Source organism: Grampus griseus (genome assembly GCF_964374135.1).
Source record: "Grampus griseus genome assembly, chromosome: 3".
In the NCBI taxonomy this organism is placed as follows: Eukaryota; Metazoa; Chordata; class Mammalia; order Artiodactyla; family Delphinidae; genus Grampus; species Grampus griseus.
The window spans coordinates 75,188,447-75,212,960 of record NC_139019.1 but is presented as its reverse complement, the minus strand read 5'-3'; the positions used below and the strand labels follow the sequence as shown (position 1 = coordinate 75,212,960).

The window sequence follows — 24,514 nt, the reverse complement described above, 5'->3', positions numbered from 1 at the left end:
TTGACAAAACCATTTCATGATAAAAAAAAAAAAAAAAAAAAACTGAGCAAACTAGGAACAAAAGTGAACTTACTCAACTTGATTAATGGCTCCTGTGAAAAACCTACTGCTAACATAATATTCAGAGATCATAATACTCAGCAACAAGGCAATGATGTCTTTTATTTAACATTTACTGAAGATCCTAGCCAGTGCAATAAAACAAGCAAATGAAATAAAATGCATGCAAATGGAAAAAGGTAAAAGTAAAGTGTCTATAATTGCAGATGACATGACATAAATGTAGAAAACCCTAAGGGATCCACAAAATACCTATTAAATCTTATAATGGAAAAGAACCTGAAGAAGAATATATACATGTATATAACTGAATCACTTTGCTGTACACCTTAAACTAACACAACATTGTAAATCCAACTATACTTCAAATAAATAATAAATAAATCTAATGAATAAATTTAGAAAATTTGCAGGATACAAAGTAGAAATAAAAACTGGCATTTTTATAAACTAGCAACAAACACTTGACAATGAAAATTTTTATAATCCACAATTACATGATCAATTTATTTTTGAGAAAGATACCAAGCTAGTTCAATGGAGAAAAAAAACATAGTCTTTTCAACAAATAGTACTAGAATAATTGGATATCTGTGTGGGGAAAAATATTAGCCTTGATCCTTACCTCAAAACTTCCACAAAGATTAGCTCAAAATTAGTACTAGGCTTAAATATGAGAACCTAAACTATTAAACTTCTAAAGGAAAACACAGGAGAGAAAATATCTGAGATACCAGATTAGGTAAAATGTTGGACAAAAATTAAATAGGACATAAAAAGCATGAACTGTAAAAGAAGAAATAAAGTTTAAAATGGATTCTCATTGAGATTAAAAATTTTGTCTTCCAAAAGACAAAGTTAAGAAAACAGAAATCCATGCCAAGGTTGGAGAGATATTTTCACAGAATATTTATGACAAAGAGTTTGAATCTAGAAAACATAAAGAACTCTTACAACTCAGTAAGAAAAATACAAAGGTGTATAGGAAAGTGATTCAGTTATACATGTACATATATCCATTCTTTTGCAGATTCTCTTCCCATATAGGATAATAACAGAATATTGACTAGAGCTCCCTGTGCTATACAGTAGGTCCTTGTTGATTATCTGTTTTATATATAGTAGTGTGTATATGTTAATCCCAAACTCCTAATTTATGCCTCCCCCCCCCATTTCCCCTTTGGTAACCATAAGTTTTCTTTCCAAGTCTGTGAGTCTGTTTCTGTTTTGAAATAAGTTCATTTGTATAACTTTTTTGAGATTCCACATATAAGTGATATCATATGATATTTGTCTTTCTCTTTCTGACTTACTTCACTTAGTATGATAATCTATGTCCATCCGTGTTGCTGCAAATGGCATAATTTCATTCTTTTTTTATGGCTGAGTAATATTCCATTCCATTGTATACATGTATCACATCTTCTTTATCCATTCCTCTGTCATTGGACAGTTGGGTTGCTTCCATGTTTTGGCTATTGTAAATAGTGCTGCAATGAACACTGGGGTGCATGTATCTTTTCAAATTATGGTTTCCTCCAAATATATGCCCAGGCATGGGATTGCAGGGTCATGTGGTAGTTCGATTCTTAGTTTTTTAAGGAATCTCCATACTGTTCTCCATAGTAGTTGTATCAGTTTACATTCCCACCAAAAGTGTAGGTGGGTTCCCTTTTCTCCACACCCTCTCCAGTGTTTATTGTTTGTAGACTTTTTGATGATGGCCATTCTGACCGATGTGAGGTGATACCTCATTGCAGTTTTGATTTGCATTTCTCTAATAATTAGCAATGTTGAGCATCTTTTCTCATGCTTTTTGGCCATCTGTATATCTTCTCTGGAGAAATGTCTATTTACATCTTCTACGTATTTTTTTTTGATTGGGTTGTTTTTTGTTTGATATTGAGCTGCACGAGCTGTTTGTATATTTTGGAGATTAATCCCTTGTCAGTCACTTCATTTGCAAATATTTTCTCCCATTCTGTCGGTTATCTTTTCATTTTGTTTATGGTTTCCTTTGCTGTGCAAAAGCTTTTAAGACTAATTAGGTCCCTTTGGTTTATTTTTGTTTTTATTTTCATTACTGTAAAAGGCGGATCCAAAAAGATACTGCTGCAATTTATATCAAAGAGTGTTTTGCCTATGTTTTCCTCTAAGAGTTTTATAGTATCCAGTCTTACATTTAGGTCTTTAATCCATTTTGAGTTTATTTTTGTGTATGGAGTTAGAGAATGTTCTAGTTTCATTCTTTTACATGCAGCTGTCCAGTTTTCCCAGTACCACTTACTGAAGAGATTGTCTTTTCTTCATTGTATATTCTTGCCTCCTTTGTCATAGGTTAATTGACCATAGGTGTGTGAGTTTATTTCTGGGCTTTCTATCATGTTCCATTGATCTATATGTCTGTTTTTGTGCCAGTAACATACTGTTTTGATTACTGTAGCTTTGTAGTATAGTCTGAAGTCAGAGAGCCTAATTCCTACAGCTCCATTTTTCTTTCTCAAGGTTGCTTTGGCTATTTAGGGTCTTTTGTATTTCAATACAGATTTTCAAAAGTTTTGCTCTGTTCTGTGAAAAATGGCATTGGTAGTTTGACAAGGATTGCACTGAATCTGTATATTGCCTTGGGTAGTATAGTCATTTTGACAATATTGATTTTTCCAATCCAAGAACACAGTATGTCTTTCCATGTGTTTGTGTCATCTTCAGTTTCTTCATCAGCATGTTATAGTTTTTGGAGTACAGGTCTTTTGACTCCTTAAATAGGTTTATTCCTAGATATTTTATTCTTTCTGATGTGATGATTAATGGGATTGTTTCCTTAATTTCTCTTTCTGATCTTTTGCTGTTAGTAGAAATGCAACAGATTTCTGTGTATTACTTTTGCATCCTGCAACTTTACTGCATTCATTGATGAGCTCTAATAGTTTTTTGGTAGTGTCTTTAGGATTTTCTATGTATAGTCTCATGTCATCCGCTAACAGTGACAGTTTTACTTCTTCTTGCATAAACAAAACTAAAAGACAACCTATGGACTGGGAGAAAATATTTGCAAATGATGCCACCAAGAAGGGCTTAATTTCCAAAACATACAAACAGTTCATACAGCTCAATATAAACAAACAAACTAGTCAAAAAATGGGCAGAAGATCTACATAGACATTTCTCCAAAAAAGACATATAGATGGCCAACAGGTACATGAAAAGATGCTCAACATCACTAATTATTAGAGAAATGCAAATCAAAACTACAGTGAGGTATCACCTCACACCAGTCAGAATGGCCATCATGAAAAAGGTGTGGAGGGTGTGGAGAAAAAGGAACCAACCTACACCACTGGTAAGAATGTAAACTGGTACAGCCAATGTAATGGAATATTACTCAGCCATAAAAAAGAATGAAATAATGCCATTTGCAACAACATTGATGGACATAGAATTTTCATACTAAGTGAAGTAAGCCAGACAGCAAAAGACAACTATCACATGATATCACTTATATGTAGAATCTAAAATAATAATAATAATGATATAAATGAACTTATTTACAAAACAGAAATAGATCCACAGACATAGAAAACAAACTTATGCTTACCAAAGGGGAAAGGTCAGGGAGGGATAAATTAGGAGCTTGGGATTAACATATACACACTACTATATATAAACTATTATAGATAACCAACTAGGACCTACTGTATAGCACAGGGAACTATATTCAATATATTTTTTTTTTTTTTTTTTTTTGTGGTACGTGGGCCTCTCACTGCTGTGGCCTCTCCCATCGCAGAGCACAGGCTCCAGACGTGCAGGCTCAGTGGCCATGGCTCATGGGCCCAGCCACTCCGCAACACGTGGGATCCTCCCAGACTGGGGCACGAACCCGCGTCCCCTGCATCGGCAGGCAGACTCTCAACCACTGCGCCACCAGGGAAGCCCTATACTCAATATTTTGTAATAACCTATAAGGGAAAAGAATCTGAGAAAGAATAGACCTATCTATGTATAACTGAATCATTTTGCTGTATACCTAAAACTAACCCAACACTGTAAATCAACTGGAACTTCCATACATTGCTGTTAGGAATGAAAAATGGTACGGCTGCTTTGGAAAACAGTCTGACAGTACTTCATTGGCTTAAACCTATATTTATCACTGTACCCAGCAATTCACTCCTAGTGAGGTTAAAAACACATGTCCACACAAAGATATGGTTGCAAGTGTTCATAGCGGCATTATTCACAACAGCAAAAAGGGCGGCTACCCAAATATCCATCAACTGTGAAATGGATAAACTGTGGTATATCTCTACAATGAAATACTACTCAGCAATAAAAAGGAACAAAATATTAATAACTCAAAAACATGAATGAATCTCAAAAATTTGCTATGTGTAAAAATTAAAAACTAAAGTCCAGGTACTATAAGATTCCAATAATATGAAATTCTAGAAAAAGCAGAACTATAATGACACAAAGTGGATCAAGTGACTGCCTAGAGCCACAGTTGGGAAATTTTATTGAGAGCAAAGCGGCATGAGAAAACTTTTTAGGATGAGGGAACTCCTCTTTTTCTGATTGTGGTGGTTCAAACAATTTAATTCAATTTAATTGTATGAAACTGCCAAAATTCATTAAACTGTTCATTTAAAATTCATTAATATTACTGTATATAGGTAACACTTCAATAAAGGGCATTCCTAAAATAATTTTTACATGTGGAGTTTCTCAAGAATTCAAATGGTATAGTTCTAATGAGGTCTTTTATCTATACCGTATCCTTTCACCTTTAATGATTTGTACATCTAGTTTTTTTCCTCAACTACAGAATTATAAATAATGTTTAGTCAAATGGTGTGCAAATGACTAATAAACATATTAGTCATTTTACTGTTTAGATCTTTTCTTTTTCATAATAGACCAAAGGAGGCCCAAACCCGGCTAAAAGTTTTAGAAGTGATTCAGTCTCCTTTATCATGAAAACACTGCTCTGGGTTTCGGTATCAAAAGATACAAACATAAAGGAGTTATTCTGTGATTTTTGTTTCTTTGTTTTTTAGATTGTAATAACTCCATATAACTACTGGATAATGGAAATGAAGGTGATTGGTGGGAAACATGCAATTAAATGTGATTATAAATCATGCTCATTGGAAAGGTCAATGTCATTTTGATACTTTTAAAATTTTCAGGGCAACTAACAAGTATGTTCTTTTGTCTGCCTTTCTACCAACCTCACACACCTTAGTGGTCAATTTAATCAACCTGATATGAAACTACTAATATTACTAATAGAATGTCAAAGGTTGTAGGGACAGAAACATCTACTGAATGAAAGTTAATATATTAACCAAATGGTGCCTTTCCACTATGGTTATACAAATGCCCAATTTATTGCTTCTTTTGGGCTTCCATTCACTCTTTCATAAAGTGTCTTTTATCTTCAACACTGTATTTTCCAAACTAATGCTAAATTACAGAAAATTGAGCATTTCTAGGACCTTGGAATGAAGCAGGCAATCTATTGAAGATAATATTCTTAAATTACTGATTGTGACCTAAGAGATGTTATATAAATAACTATCAAATTATCTGCTTATTTTATATTTTATTTCATATTTATTATATTTAAGTTTTTTAGTAATTGTTTTCTTTAAAAAAAAAAAAAGTCCTGCTAGTCATTCCATGCTGAGCAAATTAACTAACATGTTCTGGATCAAGTATTTGCATCTTAAATATCCAAATATATAAGTACAATTAATAAAGAAAAGTATATTTGTTTTCAAATACTTGAAGGGCTCTTACCTAATATGGAAGATAGCCTTTGTTTGAAATTCCAAGTATACAATTTAATGAATTTTGGTAATTTCATACAAGTAAATTGAATTAAATAATTTGTACCTCTACAGTCAAGATACAGAAGAGTTCCGTCATCCTAAAAAGTTCTCTTTGCTCTCAATACATTTCCCACCTCTGGCTCTAGGCAGTCACTTACCTACCACAGGAGATGGTCTTGTTTTGAGTTGTTTCAGAGTGTGATTTTTACTAATGGATATGAGTTAAAGAGATATCAGTATGATATAAGGAAGAGTTTTCTGACAGTTAGGTATAAACTCTTCATCAATTAGAGAGGTCTGAACACTTGCAAATTAAAATCAATGCCTCAAAGTCTCTTCCCATTCCAGGGTTCTATGACTATCTTGTTCGTGCTTTGGAATAGCATGTTCTAGTTAATTTGCATTTTTCTGAATAACCCTAAGTTAACTCTGGGTAACTCTTCAGGTTTTTGTTTCAACACTTGGTGACAGTCTTTATAAAATGTGTTATAAAAGTGTTCTGTCTTATTATCTTGGTGTACATTGTGCTAGATTTGTGGGGTTTTTTTTTTTTAATGATTGAGAATGTTGTGATGACTTGGAGTCACCATCATTTCTGAACATTAATCATCACTGACAAAATTATCAGTGAAGAATATGAGGGAGTTTAGGTTCTGTAATTTGCTTTTTTAAAAATAACCCTTTGATCTCAGTTTTCTTTGTTTTTCATCTTTTTCTCCTCCCCTCCCATACCCCCAGTAGACTCCTCTTTTCACTGTCTGTCCCTGTCTGCATCAACTGGCTTGCCAGTCTGAATCTGAATTGGTGAAAAATGCCAGTTTTCTTTATTGCTTGTCTCCATGCCCTCTAATCAGATATTTCAAATTTACCTTTTCTTCTTCTTATTCAACAACTCTCTAGCCATGACAACCCGTCCCCTTCCTCACACCCGTCTTATCCTTATTACCTGCCTGCGTGGATTATTTCAACCACCTCTTTGTTTCCAGTCTTTCCCAGTTCTGACTAACTTGTATATTTCACTGTCAAACTAAGCTTGTCTGAATTCAGGATTTCATTCCTTAGCACAAGAGCTTGCAGGGATTTCCTACTGCGTGGCCCATCAATTCCAAACTACCCGCACTAGGCTTTTAAATCCCTCCACAAATGGCTCTACTACATGACTTAAGATTCATTTGTTGCTCTGTACACACTGGCCCTTTTCTGCCTCTGGAACACATGTTCCTACCCTCATGTTTTTGCTTGACATGACATTGTTGCTCAATTATCTTTACTCTATCCAAACTGAAGGTGTCCTTCAAGTACTACTTCCTTCACAAAACCTTTTCTGTCAGCTCCTATCCATACCAATTTCTAATGAATGGAGAATGCTTAGCTCTCAATAACTCCCTTCATTTTTACACATTAGCTCTACCTCTGTGCTGGATTGTACGGTCCACAAGGGCAGAGACCAGATCCTATGTTGAATTTGTTTCCCCATAATGTCAAGTACAATGCAGGGCACATAGTATATAGTATTCCTAACTTTACAATGTACTTTTCACATACATTTTCTTTCTTATTTTATATACCATAAATAACATAAACACCTGCAGATTGACTTATTTGTTGTCACTCATTCCTTGCTTACCTGAACATCGCTATCATTTATTGTTCTGAAAGATGTCCTCTTACCTCTTCTCTTCTTCCAAATGTAAATAGTATTCACTACTTTATGAAGGTCAGTAAATATTGGCATTGATATACCAGTAAGGAAAGAAAACCATAAAAGCGAAAGTATGAATTATCTGTACTATACTAAATGAAATCAATCCTAATCATTAAAAGTTACGTAGTTTTTTAAAATTTTTAAATGGCCTAAACTTATATGCAGATAAAACAGAGACCCACAATTCTTTATCTGCAATTCTGAACTACAGAAAGCTCTTAAGCTGAAAGTCTTTGTAAGTTTATAGTCTTAATTTATCCCACTTAAAATGATGTTTATATGTTTTGCTGCAAATATATTAATATATTGGGTTATAGGGTACTGCCCTAGACCCTGTTGCGAATGCTTCCTAATAAAAAGAATGTGTATTGTATTACCTTTTTTAAAATCTAAAAAAAGGTCTGAATTCTGAAAATGACCTCAGGGGTTTCAGATGAGGGATTATGGATCTGTAATACATTTGTATAGTGCTCTGCAACCCTTCATTTAATAATATCATTTGATCCTCCAAATAATGTTATAAGGTAGCTACTACTACTGTTATTATTTCCATTTTCCAGATTAGAAAAGATGCAGAAAGATTAAGTGACTTGATGGTGAATGATAGGACTGAAGCTCATGTTTTCTAATTTTAAGCCCTAATCCCTTTTCTATGCCAATACTTTGAGCAGATGCTTTGGAAGTCATTCTGAGTTGTAGATTCTTCATAGACAAAATACAGAAGGTACAAACTGAAGATAAAATGATGACTTAAAGAGATACCAAAGATTAAGTTTCCTCTGAGTTGAACGTTTAGAGTCTAATACTTTCTAAAGACTATATGCATATATATGTACATGTATATATGTACATATATAAGTAGTTTGTAAAGTCAATTTCACTCCCCGTTAATATAACTTACATGACAATAGTACAAAATCTGTACCTAAGTTTCTTAAATATTTTCATGTATAAACAATAGGAGATTTCTGTTGACCTTGGAGAAGATATGAGCCTTCCTTTTAGACTAAGAACAGAAAGCAGATAAAATATTCTAATATAAGGAGTATGAGGTGTATGTTTTTGTGGCTAGGGAATTTGTTAAAAGGCAGAAGACAGCTTCCCTGGTGGTGCAGTGGTTGAGAGTCCACCTGCCGATGCAGGGGACGTGGGTTCATGTCCCGGTCCAGGAAGATCCCACATGCCATGGAGTGGCTACGCCCGTGAGCCATGGCCGCTGAGCCTGCGCGTCCGGAGCCTGTGCTCCGCAACGGGAGAGGCCACAACAGTGAAAGGCCCACGTACCGCAAAAAAAAAAAAAAAAAAAAAAAAAAAAGGCAGAAGAGAAAGCAAAGAAACCATAAATGGGATGGCAAGTAGGTTGGCTTTCCAGAATGAGAATTCTTCTAAGAAAAGGGCAAAGGAACTTGAGTCCAGAGACTGTGTCCTAGGCATACTTGTGTTCCAAGTGTGCTTGGGCTTAGTAAATGTCCAACAGATGAATGACTACCAAACGAAACTAAGTATGATAGAAATGATAGGCAAATATTTCTGAATCCTATTGTTCAAAGCTGAAAAATAAAACTGCATCAAGTTTAGGATACTCACAGAATGGGTCATTACAGTTTTGTAGAACTAAAACTTCCTTAATTCCCATATTCTAAGAAAAGCACTGAGTTTTGAATGAGCCTACTGAAATTTAAATTCTAGCTTGGCCACTGGACAGCTGTGTGGCCTGGTACAAAGAAGTACATTTAAAAGTCCCAGTTTCCTTAATTGTAAAAATAGGGATAATAATATTTACTCTGAATAGTTGTTTTAGGATTAAATTAGATAATATATATGGAAGGGATAACATAGCACCCAATACATGGTCATCCTTCTTTGCACCCCTGCTTCCTTCCTTCCATCCTTTCATCCATCCTTCCATCATTAACATCCATAACATCTTTCCAAAGTAGCCAACTCTGGCCATACTTTTGGTGTAGTCTGAAACAGGGTCAGAAAAAGAAGACCCACAAAATTCTCCTCTTGCTGTTCTGTGCTCAGGTATACCAGAACACTTGGGGCACCGCAGGAGAAAGGTGAGCTACAAGAAGGGCTTTAATTACTGAGAACCTGCTCTGCACCTTCCTAGAGATACCACAGTGCTACCTACCTATTTACTCATTCATTCCTCAAGTATTTGCTTAGTGGTATTACCAGGTATAATACTTCACTAGGTTCTGAAATTATTGAGATGATAAATTCAGTCCTCAAAAAGGCAGGGGACCACATGGTAGGGAATACAGAAGTTTAAAAAATAATTGCAAATCATCTCTCAAGGTATATAACACTAGAAGTCAGTAATCACATACCTCTGTATTACCATAAAGGAAAAAGTGAGATATCTTGCCTGAGAGAAGCAGAGGACGAGTCTGGAGACAGAGGTGGACAGAGAAAACTTGGCAGAAGAGGGGACATTTAACATATTCTGAAAGATCTTTAACCTTTAAAATCTCTTAGGATTTTTCCATCTTCAGTCATGGTTAAACTATAAAGAATGAAATTGATATATCAAAATTTCAATAAATGTTTTATTCTTTTTATTGGATCAAGTTTTTACAAAATGCTGGTTTCCATTGTCTTTATGTTGATGTAGTTTTGTTCTCTCCTAGCTCCCCTCCTGACTGGATGAGTCACAGCACGTCTTACAGCAGTAATACATTAGGTTAATAAAGCAATTATTTAATTGACTCTAATTTCATTGGCATTTCTATTAGCTAAAGGAAAGAGGTTCAATCACTGTTTACATTTGTAAAGCCAATATTATGGTTTAAATTATGGCCTTTGGACAAAATTGAAAATTGAAGCCTGATAATCCTTAAAGCAATATTTACAGAGGACTCTTTGTCTTTGTAAAGAATAAAGGGAATGGAAACAAGAGCACATTAAATCAGAGGGGCTTTTAAATATTCATTTTGCAATCAGGTTCACTGGTTTCCAGGCCACTATCTACCTTCATCATTCTTTTTGTAAAGAAATACCAAATCTCTTGCTTTAATTAGCCTGTGAAATAGAAACTATTGCTTCACATTTTTGTTTTTGATTCTGGAGTACAGGAGTTCCAGATATAACTCTCACAGTACAAATATTATTCTTCAACAGAAACATCTTGGGAGATACTGCAAAAATGCTGACATTTTGAATAGGTAGCTTGATTGAAAGTGCATGCTACCTAACACCCCCTAGTAAAACCTCTTACAACCACCCAATGAAATAACTATAAAAACACTAAAACTGATAAAAACTAACAACTCCAAGATCAGTCAGTAATCCTGTTGTCAATGGTTTTCCATGAATCACAAGATGATGGAAGTGGTCTAGATGGAGTTCTCTTACTTTAAAGATGAATGACCAAAGAACCCAAATAGTGCTTGTGAAAATATGCTCCAGCTTGAGGGAATGTGAAAATCACTCTGAAAAACAAATAAACAAACACACAGAAACATGCTTAATATGGGGATCAGACAAAAAGGTTAGAACAATCTAGTATCCTCCATAGGGTATAAGGCAAGCCTCTGAACAAACTGTAGAAACCCGTAGGTTACAATATGTAATGCAAGAGAAGCAATGAGATGCAATAACAAGAGGCCAAAGTAACAACGGAAGTGGATAAGATTTGGAAAAAAGTAAAAGGATTTAAGTTGGCACTAAAGAAAATCAAATTAATTTTTATATGTAGTAAATTTTAAGAAAGAGGAAAACAGATTTAAAGCATCCAGGAAGGAAAAAATAAAGCAGGTTACCTAAAAAGGGACAAAATTAGGCTGGGCTTAAACTTCTCTGAAGCATTAAGTGCTATGAGATGATGGCACATCTACAGCATTTTTTTAGTGCCATCTTTAACTTACAGAAAGGTGACAAAAATAGTACACAGATTTCTCATTTACCGTTCACCCAGATTCCCCTTATGTTTAACATCTTACATAACCAAAAAACACTTATCAAAACTAAGAAATAATCCTTAGGATACTACTCTTAACTAAAGTACAGAACTTTTTTCTACCACTGTCCTTTTGTTGTTCCGGGATCCCACATTGCATTTAGTTGTCATGGCTCCTTAGTCTCCTCCAATCTATGCCAGTTCTTGAGTCTTTGTCTTTCATGACCTTGACACTTTTGAAGGGTACTGGTCAGTTATTTTTGTAGACTGTGCCTCAATTTGTTTGTCTGATGCTTTCTCGTTAGATTAAGGTTGTGCATTATTGGTAAGGAAACCATAGAGGCAATGGGCCCTTCTCAGTGTCACATATCAGGGATTAAATAACATCAGTAAGTCTTATTACTGGTGATGTTACTCTTGGTCACTTAGTTAAGCTGGTGTTTGTTAGGATTCTCTAATGTTGTTACTCTTTTTCCTTTGTAATTACTAAATATTTGAGGGAGATACTTTGACCTTATGCAAATATCCAATTTCTGCATAAACTTTTACCTATTAATTTTAGTAGCCATTGTATTGTGTGGCAATATTGCCATGGTGTTTTAATAGTGATTTCTATTTCTCTGTATATATTATTTAGAATTGTTATTTGAGTAAGAGTTGTCACATATCCCCCTATTTATTTACTTATTTATATTAGTATGGATTCATGAATATTTATTTTATTATTCGGTTATAATGTAATGCAATCATTATTTATTTTGTTGCTCAAGCTTTTCCAACTTTGTCAATTAACTTTTCCAGGCTGGCTCCTAAGCCTCTTTTATATACTCCCATCTTTTTTTTTTTAACCTCCTTACTTTCTTTCTTTCTTTTTTTTTTTTTTTTAATTTTATTATTTATTTATTTATTTTAGGCTACGTTGGGTCTTTGTTGCTGCTCGCAGACTTTCTCTAGTTGCGGCGAAAAAGGGGCTACTCTTCATTTCGGTGTGTGGGCTTCTCATTGCAGTGGCTTCTCTTGTTCCGAAGCACTGGTTCTGGGCACAGAGGCTTCAGTAGTTGTGGCACACGGGCTCTACAGCACAGGCTCATTAGTTGTGGTACATGGGCTTAGTTGCTCCGCAGTACGGGGGATCTTCCTGAACCAGAGATCGAACCCATGTCCCCTGCACTGGCAGGCAAATTTTTGTTTGTTTGTTTGTTTGTTTTGTTTTTGAAATCGCTGGCTTTATTTATGATTTGCTCATTTTACCTTCTTTACCACCTTTTTTTAAATTTCTGAGATATACATTTTAAAGTAATAACTAGAATTATGACTTATAACATTATACCAGAATATATAAGAATTTTAGAAATTTCATGCAATGTCTGAAACATTTATATTAACATATTTCCATATGAACAACCCAAAGAAAGTTTAGTATTAGTTGTTTTTTGTTTTTGTTTTTTTATACTGCAGGTTCTTATTAGTCATCAATTTTATACACATCAGTGTATACATGTCAATCCCAACAGCCCAATTCAGCACACCACCATCCCCATCCTACCGCAGTTTTCCCCCCTTGGCGTCCATACGTTTGTTCTCTACATCTGTGTCTCAACTTCTGCCCTGCAAACCGGTTTTCTAGGTTCCACATACATGCGTTAATATACGATATTTGTTTTTCTCTTTCTGACTTACTTCACTCTGTATGACAGTCTCTAGATCCATCCATGTCTCAACAAATGACTCAATTTTGTTCCTTTTTATGGCTGAGTAATATTCCATTGTATATATGTACCACAACTTCTTTATCCATTCGTCTGTCGATGGACATTTAGGTTGCTTCCATGACCTGGCTATTGTAAATAGTGCTGCAATGAACATTGGGGTGCATGTGTCTTTTTGAATTATGGTTTTCTCTGGGTATATGAGCAGTAGTGGGATTGCTGAATCATATGGTAATTCTATTTTTAGGTTTTTAAGGAACCTACATACTGTTCTCTATAGTGGCTGTATCAATTTACATTCCCACCAACAGTGCAAGAGGGTTCCCTTTTCTCCACACCCTCTCCAGCATTTGTTGTTTGTAGATTTTCTGATGATGCTCATTCTAACTGGTGTGATGTGATACCTCATTGTAGTTTTGATTTGCATTTCTCTAATAATTAGTGATGTTGAGCTTTGCATGTGCTTCTTGGCCATCTGTGTGTCTTCTTTGGAGAAATGTCTATTTAGGTCTTCTGCCCATTTTCGGATTGGGTTGTTTGTTTCTTTAATATTGAGCAGCATGAGCTGTTTATATATTTTGGAGATTAATCCTTTGTCCATTGATTCGTTTGCAAATATTTTCTCCCATTCTGAGGGTGGTCTTTTCGTCTTGTTTATGGTTTCCTTTGCTGTGCAAAAGCTTTGAAGTTTCATTAGGTCCCATTTGTTTATTTTTCTTTTTATTTCCATTACTCTAGGAGATGGATCAAAAAAGATCTTGCTGTGATTTATGTCAAAGAGGGTTCTTCCTATGTTTTCCTCTAAGAGTTTTATAGTGTCCAGTCTTACATTTAGGTCTCGAATCCTTTTTGAGTTTATTTTTGTGTATTGTGTTAGGGAGTGTTCTAATTTCATTCTTTTAAATGTAGCTGTCCAGTTTTCCCAGCACCACTTATTGAAGAGACTATCTTTTCTCCATTGTGTATCTTTGCCTCCTTTGTCATAGATTAGTTGACCATAGGTGCGTGGGTTTATCTCTGGGCTTTCTATCTTGTTCCATTGATCTATGTTTCTGTTTTTGTGCCAGTACCATATCGTCTTGATTACTGTAGCTTTGTAGTATAGTCTGAAGTCAGGGAGTCTGATTCCTCCAGCTCCATTTTTTTCCCTCAAGACTGCTTTGGCTATTCGGGGTCTTTTTTGTCTCCATAAAAATTTTAAGATGATTTGTTCTAGTTCCATAAAAAATGCCATTGGTAATTTGATAGGGATTGCATTGAATCTGTAGATTGCTTTGGGTAGTATAGACATTTTCACAATGTTGATTCTTCCAATCCAAGAACATGGTATATCTCTCGATCTGTTGGTATCATCTTTAATTTCTTTCATCAGGGTCTTATAGTTTTCTGCATACAGGTCTTTTGTTTCCCTAGGTAGGTTTATTCCTAGGTATTTTATTCTTTTTGTTGCTATGGTAAATGGGAGTGTTTCCATAATTTCTCTTTCAGATGTTTCATCATTAGTATATAGGAATGAAAGAGATTTCTGTGCATTAATTTTGTATCCTGCAACTTTACCAAATTCATTGATTAGCTCTAGTAGTTTTCTGGTGGCATCCTTAGGATTCTCTATGTATAGTATCATGTCATCTGCAAACAGTGACAGTTTTACTTCTTCTTTTCCGATTTGGATTCCTTTTATTTCTTTTTCTTCTCTGATTGCCGTGGCTAGGACTTCCAAAACTATGTTGAATAATAGTGGTGAGAGTGGACATCCTTGTCTTGTTCCTGGTCTTAGAGGAAATGCTTTCAGTTTTTCACCATTGAGAATGATGTTTGCTGTGGGTTTGTTGTATATGGCCTTTATTATGTTGAGATAGGTACCCTCTATGCCCACTTCCTGGAGAGTTTTTATCATAAATGTGTGTTGAATTTTGTCAAAAGCTTTTTCTGCATCTATTGAGATGATCATATGGTTTTTATTCTTCACTTTTTTAATATGGTGTATCACATTGATTGATTTGCATATATTGAAGAATCCTTGCATCCCTGGGATAAATCCCATTTGATCATGGTGTATGATCCTTTTAATGTGTTGTTGGATTCTGTTTGTTAGTATTTTGTTGAGGATTTTTGTATCTATATTCATCAGTGATACTGGTCTGTAACTTTCTTTTTTGTAGTATCTTTGTCTGGTTTTGGTATCAGGGTGATGGTGGGGCAGGCAGATTCTTAACCACTGTGCCACCAGGGAAATCCGTAACATCCTTACTTTCTGATGCTCCAGGCTCATATTGTGTTTTTCCTGCCCTAGCCCTAGAAGTAGCCGTTTCTCTGAGGAGTCCTGTCTTTTGCATAGCAGAGTGGAATTTATAAACCAAGATTTAGGTGCCAGCTGTTCATTGCTACTGGGGTACCTTCTAGCTCCTTTCAGTGGATAGAGCTAGGAAACACATGTGTAGGTACTAACTCATGCAGACAAACACATCAAAATTTATTTCTGTATCATTTATATGTAAATATATTAAAAGAATAAGTTCATATTGATATCTCCAATTTTAATCCAACATGACAGGGTTCATTCTAGCTTTCTTCCCTTATTTGTAACTTCTTTCTCTTACAGTAAGAAACATGACTCCCATTTTCTATAATTTCTGATAACCCTACTATATCAACATAAGTAAAAATATCTTTAAAAGCATCTAAAAATACTTTTAAAATCTAAAAAAAAATTTTTTAATCTAAGAGAGTAGTTTTACATTTCTTAATCCCTCTGTTAGAAACAAATTACCAACTAGAGAACATTGTTCGTGAACAGCTCTTTTGTCTTTAGTCTTAAAACAGTTAAAACACTGCTTTCCAGAGTTTCTTAGTTTGGCTCCTTTCTTGTCCACCCCCTTCAGTGTAGTTATGTAATTCATTTGTAATGTTGTGTGATTCCCATGTCACAGTCTGTATTTCATATTCCCCCCACAACCTAGTTGATTTTGTTGTTGTTGTTATCGTATAATAAAATTCACTCTTTGTGGTGTACAGTTCTATGTGTTTTGACAAATGCAGAGAGTCATGTGTCGACCACTAGAGTTCCCTGCAGTACAATTTCATCAACCCCCTAAACAAGTTACCCCTTTATCGATAATCTCTCCTCCCATTCCTAACCCCTGGAAAGCACTGATCTGCTTTTTTCTCTGTACTTTTGCTTTTTTAGGAGTGTCTGTCATGTAAAATAGAATCACACAGCATATAGCCACTTGATTCTGTCTTCTTTCACTTAGGAAAATGCATTGAAAATTCACCCAAGTTGTTGTGTGAACCGACAGTTTGTTCCTTCTTATGGCTGAGTTATATTTTATTGTATGAAATAGTTTAAGGGCATCTGGGTTGTTTACAATTTGGGGCTATTGTGAATAAAGCTGCCATAAACATTTGTTTATAGGGTTTTATGTGAATGTAAATTTCTTTTTGTCTTAGGAAGACACCTAGGAGTGGGATAGCAGGGTTATCCCTTTCTTTATCCCATAAAGAAAGGATATCTAAGAAGACAGATCACATCATATAATATAAATTATAAAACCAGAACTCTTATTAAAATCAAGGGGGAACAGAATTCCCAATCTATTTAACATTCTTCCAGAATTTCTGGCTAGTGGAATAAGACATAAATCAGAAGTAATGGACTAACTGCTGGAGAGGAAAAGGGGAAAATGGTTATTAACTGCAGAGAATATTTCTTAGAAAACCCCAAAATACCACATAAAATCCTCTTAGAAATCAGTAAGGCTATGAAATATAAGAAAAATATTGAAAAATATCAATATCCCAGTAAGAAACTGAAGATACAGTAAAATAAAAAAAATCTCTGAATAATAGCAACATACACACCATAAAATTTCTAGGAATAACCCTAACCAAAATATGCAGGATCCATATATAGAAAACTATAAAAATTATTGAAATATAAAGGACATGACCATTGACTTTTGCAGTTACTGCCATTCATTAATTCATTCAATTTGATTACTTGCCCAAAATTTCGTTGCCACAGATATAAGTTCCATAAGAGAAGGAGCAATAATTATTGTATTCACGGTGTTATCCCCTGTGCCTAATATATTGCCTGACTCATAGTAGGCACTCCAAAAATATTTTTCTATATGCCAGTATTTTGTTCAGTTATCTGATCTATGAAGTTTGTATAGCTTCTAAGAAACATTCACTAAGTAGCTTAGTAGTTTTTGAAAGGAGTCTAGACTAGTTAATTACCATCACCTAGCAAATTGTAATACCCATCCATTTGACAGCATCATGACTCATGGCTTGAAGCATAGGTACCTAGAGTCTTGCATTACTATCTTTTGTCATTTTCCCTCTGTAACATTAATGGATTCCACAACACAACACCAAGAATTTCAAAGCTTAGGAGAGTTTAGAGGAATGGCCCTTCTCTATAAAAAGGTTGGTTATACTTCATCAATTCAATTTCTAGATCCCACAGGCAATGCTAGCTTAATAGCAACTGAATGGAAATGAAATTCTAGTAATTGAAAATTTGAGTTATTAAGGAAAGAAAAAGAAACAGAAAAGAAACCCACAGAATCTAGGAGCAGGTAAAAGTAAAATATTTCACAGTATGCAGTCTGAGCCTTTTATCTGAAATCTGCTTTCTGCTTCCATGTAATACAGAATTTAAGGTTAATGATTCACAGTATTCCATTGCTTGATAGCTTAATTTCATTTCATAATTAGGTTGACATTTTTCCTCATAATATTCAATTGCTAATATTTTCCTGGGTTTTAAAACTAATGGAATAATATACCATTAGATAAAGTTAGCTGAATAGCTGAATCACAGCTAAAGATAAAGCATTTTTTTGAATATTCTTATCATTTTCCAGTGTTTTATTATCTATGCGTGTGTGTGTACTTGTGTTTTTATGTGTTTGCTGGGGGTGGGGAATACTGTGTAGTAATTTCCCTGTTGTTCTTCTTCTAAATAGGGACTTCCAGTGACCAATAATAATGGTAATGCCATAGTTATTTACTGAGAGAACTAATCGGGATTCTGCAGTGGTGTGTTGAAGTTTTGTGAAAATGAAATTAGAGATGCAGCATATTTCAGCAGTAATGAATCTGTTTATGTTGTATAAAGCAGGGTTAAGATAAAGCAATTTTTCAAACTCAGTGCTTTTTGATGGTCAAGTGTTTATTCCATTGGGTCATTAATATACTATATTTCCAAAGAATTCTTTGGGCAAAGTTCGTCTTCTGGCTAATGTTAAAGATGAATTGGCCCACAACAGGCTTTTTACATTTTGTAATGATAATTCTAAATTGTTAGGTAAGATCCTCTTGAGTATACTCTATTGCCTATAAATAAAAGGGCTGGCAAAGACCTTGTTTTTAAAAACTGAATTTACAACAAAGTTAGGAATATTAAACATCAATAGACATTATTGGTTCTAGTGTATATTGCTGGGCCGATGATGGATTTTAACAGTAAAGAAAACTTAATAAATTTGATATGGAAATCGGAATTGTAATACAGTAGCAGGAACTCAACACGAAAATTTAGACATTAATGAGAATAAGCTTTGAATGTCAGCTTGAATTAGACTTCCTGCATTTTGGCCAAATTCATAGGTTATGGCAAATAGGTTAGGTGGTAGGACAGAAATAACTGAAATGATTTTGTTTACCAAATATTTCAATGCCAATTGTTCACTTTATTTTTTAACGCTTCCTAGCTATTTCCATTAAAAAATGACAAATATTCGACCTTAAATCTGTATCATTAAGTACAGAAGGAAGGTATTTAAATGGACTCCTTTTGGAAGTTAAGTTTAATATTAGTCAACTGATATATTTGAAGTTAGAATTTAAATTAGGGAGATAAACTCAGAGGAGAGGAATGCAGGGCAGTGCTGTGGGGATGTGAAATGGGGGAAAAGGCTCTCCAAAATAGTAAAGCCTTCTCTCAAGATATTAGGTAGTTGTGTTGGGTTATTCACCTGGCAGTCATAGAAAGAGGTAATATACTGCTTTACTTACTCTGTCACCAAAAAGCTCTGGAAATGTCAGTCAGAATTTTCTGTATATGGCAATAACTGTGATATACCCACTGCAAAATAAAGCATTATTAGACATAATCATACCTTAAGCTGTGATGACAGATCTTAAAATGACTATAAGCAGTTGAAGGGGAAAAAGGGTCACAGTTATCTGTGGCACCAATTAAATTGACAGCATACATAGGATTTTACTCAGGGAGAATACCAGTGATCTGCGTTGGGCCACCATTTAGTACATGCAACTCTGCAGTGAGATTGCTGCTGGAAGATGCCTTATAAACAAGGGCTGGAAACATGGCATGGCTTTTTGAGGCAAGACTGTTTTTTCACTACCTATCAAGATAAATACCACACCAGTGATGTGTTCATACACAAAATGGCAATGAAATAGAAAAAGGGCATCCAGGGTGATAGCTGTGGGAGTGAGTCAGTGAATTAATTCTGCTTAGCAAGAAAGATGTTTAAATTTGAAAAAAAATCTGTAAGTATTAAAGGGTATTCATACTTCCTTCCTGTTATGACACTCATTTGACTAAAATATAAATAAAAGGAAATGGACTGATAAGGTTGGTAATTGGCTATAGTGAGAAGAAAGCTGAATAAATGATTAAAGAATAGATTTTTTTAAATTTATTTAAAAGGATTATAGTTTTCAGATGTTTCATCTCTTAAGGCAGGGTGATGTTGATTTTTTTTTTTTTAAGCAATACTTACATCTGAAATAGTATCATGTACATTTTTAGCCAGTACTCAAAAAAATTCCATATTCTATACAAATGGGGGAAATGCAATTCATAATTGACAAGGTATGAATTTTTTATACTTTAAGCCATGAGGTTGCCACATCAACAAATGTAATTCCTTAGCAAATATGTCTTATGTTTATATTTATGAAATGTACACAATTGACATAGAACCCAAAAGGGAATAAGTAAGCATTTTATATATATATATATATTTACTTTGATTTACAAACTCCATTCTGGGAAATATTTATTAAATTAGAAACAAGGAATGAATGCAAGCAAAATGTGCTTAGAGTTTCAATTTCTCTTGGACTTGGTGTTACTTTTATGCATGTTACCAAAGCTTGGACTCACATCAAAGTGTTGGCCGTGTTTTGCTTTGATTTTTTAATTTTTAAAATGTATACAAAGCTACTCTCAAAGGTGAAAATGAAAAATTATTAAAACTTAAAATTCATCTATGGAGGCACCACATTGCAGTGGTGATTTCATGTTAAATATCCTAAGCTGAAACAGCAAGAATCTTGGAAAGAGTGACCAAGTCTGGACACATAATATACTCCACATTTTGTGTAGCTATTGAAGAGGGCACCACAGCTTACTGACGGGGCCATAAGATGAAAACATTTCTTGAAATAGCTTTGATATCCATTCAAATATAAGTTCTTTGAGGGTAAAGTTTTTTTTTTTGTTTTTTTTTTGCGGTACATGGGCCTCTCTCTGTTGTGCCCTGTCCCATTGTGGAGCACAGGCTGCGGACATGCAAGCTCAGTGGCCATGGCTCACGGGCCCAGCCACTCCGCAGCATGTGGGATTTTCCCGGACTGGGGCATGAACGTGTGTCCCCTGCATCGGCAGGCAGACTCTCAACCACTGCGCCACCAGGGAAGCCCCAAGATCTTGTTTAACATGCCTCTCAACCTCCTTGATATCAGCATGAAGTTAGAGGAAGCAGTACTTCTAATTATTTCCCCAGGAGTAAGGATGGGAAGTGAGGAAGTGGTCCCATCATCCCCAAAGAGCTGAAGCAATGGGAGTTGTCTTGAGAGGCTCCTAATCTGCCACCACTGTAAAAGTTGAGGCATCTCAACTCAAGTGGGTCTGAAATAAATCAGGTCTTCCAGTTCTGGCCTGCCATCATGGGGTGCAAAGAGACGTTGTTGTTGTTTTTTCCTATTAATTAATTTGTTAACAAATACACAGTGGATATTAACTGGTCTTAAACTGTGAGCAGCTCACATTTCACTTATTATTATAGGAGACACAGAGACATAGGTTGCAGTAGATGTACTATAGTGGGTAAGAGCATTAACTCTAGAGCCAGCTGCTTGGGTTAGAATCCTGGCTCCACCACAGACCAGTTGTGTGACCCTGGGTAACTCCTCGTGTGTGGCAATAATTAAAGTTGCTAGACAAAGACAAGATGGTGGAGTAGTAGGACGTGAACTCACCTCTTCTTACAAAAACACCGAAATTACAACTAACTGCTGAACAACCATCAACAAAAAAAATGGTGGAACCTACCAAAAAAGATACTCTACATCCAAAGACAAAGAAGAAGCCACAACGAGACAGTAGGAGGGGTGCAATCACAATAAAATCAAATCCCATACTCACTGGGTGGGTGACCCACAAACTGGAAAATAATTATACCACAGAATTTCTGCCACAGGCGTGAAAGTCCTGAGTCCCATGTCAGGATCCCCAGCCTGGGGGTCTGGCAATTGGAGGAGGAGCCCCAAGAGAATCTGGCTTTGAAGGCCAGCAGGGTGTGATCACAGGAATTCCACGGGACTGGAGGAAACAGAAACTCCACTCTTGGAGGGCACACACAAGGTCTTGTGCACACCAGGACCCAGGAAAAAAAAGCAGTGACTTCATAAGACACTGGGCCAGACCTACCTGCTAGTATTGGAGGGTCTCTTGCAGAGGTGTGGTGTGGCTGTGGCTCACTGTGGAGACAAAAACACTAGCGGCAGTAGTTCTGAGGAGTACTCATTAGCATGGGCACTCCTGGAGGCCATTTTCCCACCAAGATCTGGCCCCACCCCACAGCCTGTAGGCTCCAGTGCTGGGATGACTCAGGCCAAACAACCAACAGGGCAGGAACACAGCCCCACCCATCAGCAGACAGGTTGCTTAAAGTCTTCCTGAGCACACAGCTGCCCAATAAACACACCCCTTGACACAGCCCTGCCCATCAGGGGGACAAGACCCAGCTCCACCCACCAGTGGGCAAGAACCAGTCCTTCCCACCAGGAAGCCTGCACAAGCCTCTTAGACAGCCTCATCCACTGTGGAGTCAGACAGCAGAAGCAAGAAGAACTACAACCCTGCAGCCTGCATAATGGAAACCACAATCAAAGAAAGTTAGACAAAATGGGATGGCAGAGGAATATGTCCCAGATGAAGGAATAAGGTAAAACCTCAGAAGAACAACTAGGTGAAGTGAAGATAGGCAATCTACCCAAAAAAGAATTCAGAATAATGATAGTAAAAATGATACGTGATCTCAGAAAAAGAATGGAGGTACAGATCGAAAAGATACAAGAAATGTTTAACAAAGACCTAGGAGAACTAAAGAAAAAACAAACAGAGATGAACAGTACAATAACTAAAATGAAAAATACACTAGAAGGAATCAATAGCAGAATAACTGAGGCAGAAGAAAGAATAAGTGAGCTGAAAGAATGGTAGAAATCACTGCCATGAAACAAAATAAAGAAAAAGAATGAAAAGAAACAAGGACAGTCTCAGAGACCTGGGACAACATTAAATGCATCAACATTCTCATTATAGGTACTGCAGAAGGAGAAGAGAGAGAGAAATGACCTGAGAAAATATCTGAAGGATAATAGCTGAAAACTTCCCTAACATGGGAATGGAAACAGTCACCCAAGTCCAAGAAGCTCAGACAGCCGCAGGCAGGACGGACAAGGAGGAACATGCTGAGATGCATACTAATCAAGCTGACAAAAATTAACAACAAGAAAAAATATTAAAGGCAACAAATAACATACAAGGGAATTCCCATAAGGTTATCAGCTGATTTCTCAGCAGAAACCCTGCAAACCAGAAGGGAGTGACATGATATATTTACAGTGAGGAAAGGGAAGAACCTATAACCAAGAACACTCTATCCAGCAAGGCTCTCTTTCAGATTTGATGGAGAAATCAAAAGCTTTACAGACAAGCAAAAGCTAAGAGAATTCAGCACCACCACACCAGCTTTGCAACAAATGATAAAGGAAATTCTCTAGGTGAAAAGGAAAAGGCCACCACGAGAAACAAGAAAATTACAAATGGAAGAGCCCACTAGTAAAGGCAAACATGCAGTAAAGGTAGGAAATCATCCACACACAAATATGAACACACCAATCACAAGTACTGAAATTGAAACTGTGATTAAAAAATCCCCAACAGACAAAAGTCCAGGACCAGAGGGCTTCACGGGCAAATTCTAGCAAACATTTAGAGAAGACTTAACACCTATCCTTCTGAAACTATTCCAAAAATCAGCAGAGGAAGGAACACTCCCAAGCTCATTCTGTGAGGGACACCATCACCCTGACACCAAAACCAGACAAAGATATCACAAAAAAAGAAAATTATAGGCCAATATCACTGATGGACACAGATGCAAAAATCCTCAACAAAATACTAGCAAACTGAATTCAATAGTACATTAAAAGGTTCATACACCATGATCAAGTGGGATTTATCCTAGAGAATCAAGGATTTTTCAACATCTGCAAATCAATCAGTGTGATATACCACATCAAGAAACTGAAGAATAAAAACCATAAGATCATCTCAATAGATGTAGAAAAAGCTTTTGACAAAATTCGACACCCTTTATGATTAAAAAGCTCTCCAGAAAGTGGGAATAGAGGGAACATACCTCAACATAATAAAGGCCATATATGACAAACCTACCACTAACATCATACTCAAAGGTGAAAAGCTGAAAGCATTTCCTCTGAGATCAGGAATAACACAAGGGTATGCACTCTCACCACTTTTATTCAATATAGTTTTGGAAGTCTGAGCCATGACAATCAGAGAATAAAAAGAAATAAAAGGAACCCAAATTGGAAGACAAGAAGTAAAACTGTCACGATTTGCAGATGAGATTATTCTATACATAGAAAATCCTAAAGATGCTACCAGAAAACTACTAGAGCTCATCAATGAATTCGGTAAAGGTGAAGAATACAAAATTAATACACAGAAATCTGTTGCATTTCTATACACTAAAAACAAAAGACCAGAAAGAGAAATTAAAGAAACAATCCCATTTACCATCGCATTAAAAAGAATAAAATACCTAGGAATAAACCTACCTAAGGAGGCAAAAGACCTGTACTTGGAAACCTGTAAAACGCTGACGAAAGGAACCGAAGATGATACAGATGGAAAGATATACCATGTTCCTGAATTGGAAGAAGCAATATTGTCAAAATAACTATACTACCCAAGGCAATCTACATATTCAGTGCCACCCCTACC

The 24,514-nt window shown here is 35.7% G+C and overlaps 1 protein-coding gene and 1 long non-coding RNA gene across 2 annotated transcripts in view; one reads left to right on the top strand and one right to left on the bottom strand.

Annotated features, from left to right (window-relative positions):
* KIAA0825 overlaps positions 1 to 24,514 on the top strand; it is a 369,265-nt gene that overhangs the window by 332,740 nt on the left and 12,011 nt on the right.
* The window catches only part of LOC309820712, a 57,698-nt gene continuing 43,356 nt past the window's right edge, over positions 10,173 to 24,514 (bottom strand). The window contains exons 3-4 of the long non-coding RNA XR_014296541.1: positions 19,240 to 19,309; positions 10,173 to 11,036 (exon numbers count right to left, since the gene is read on the bottom strand). This is a non-coding gene — a long non-coding RNA (uncharacterized lncRNA). The remainder of the gene's footprint in view (positions 11,037 to 19,239; positions 19,310 to 24,514) is intronic.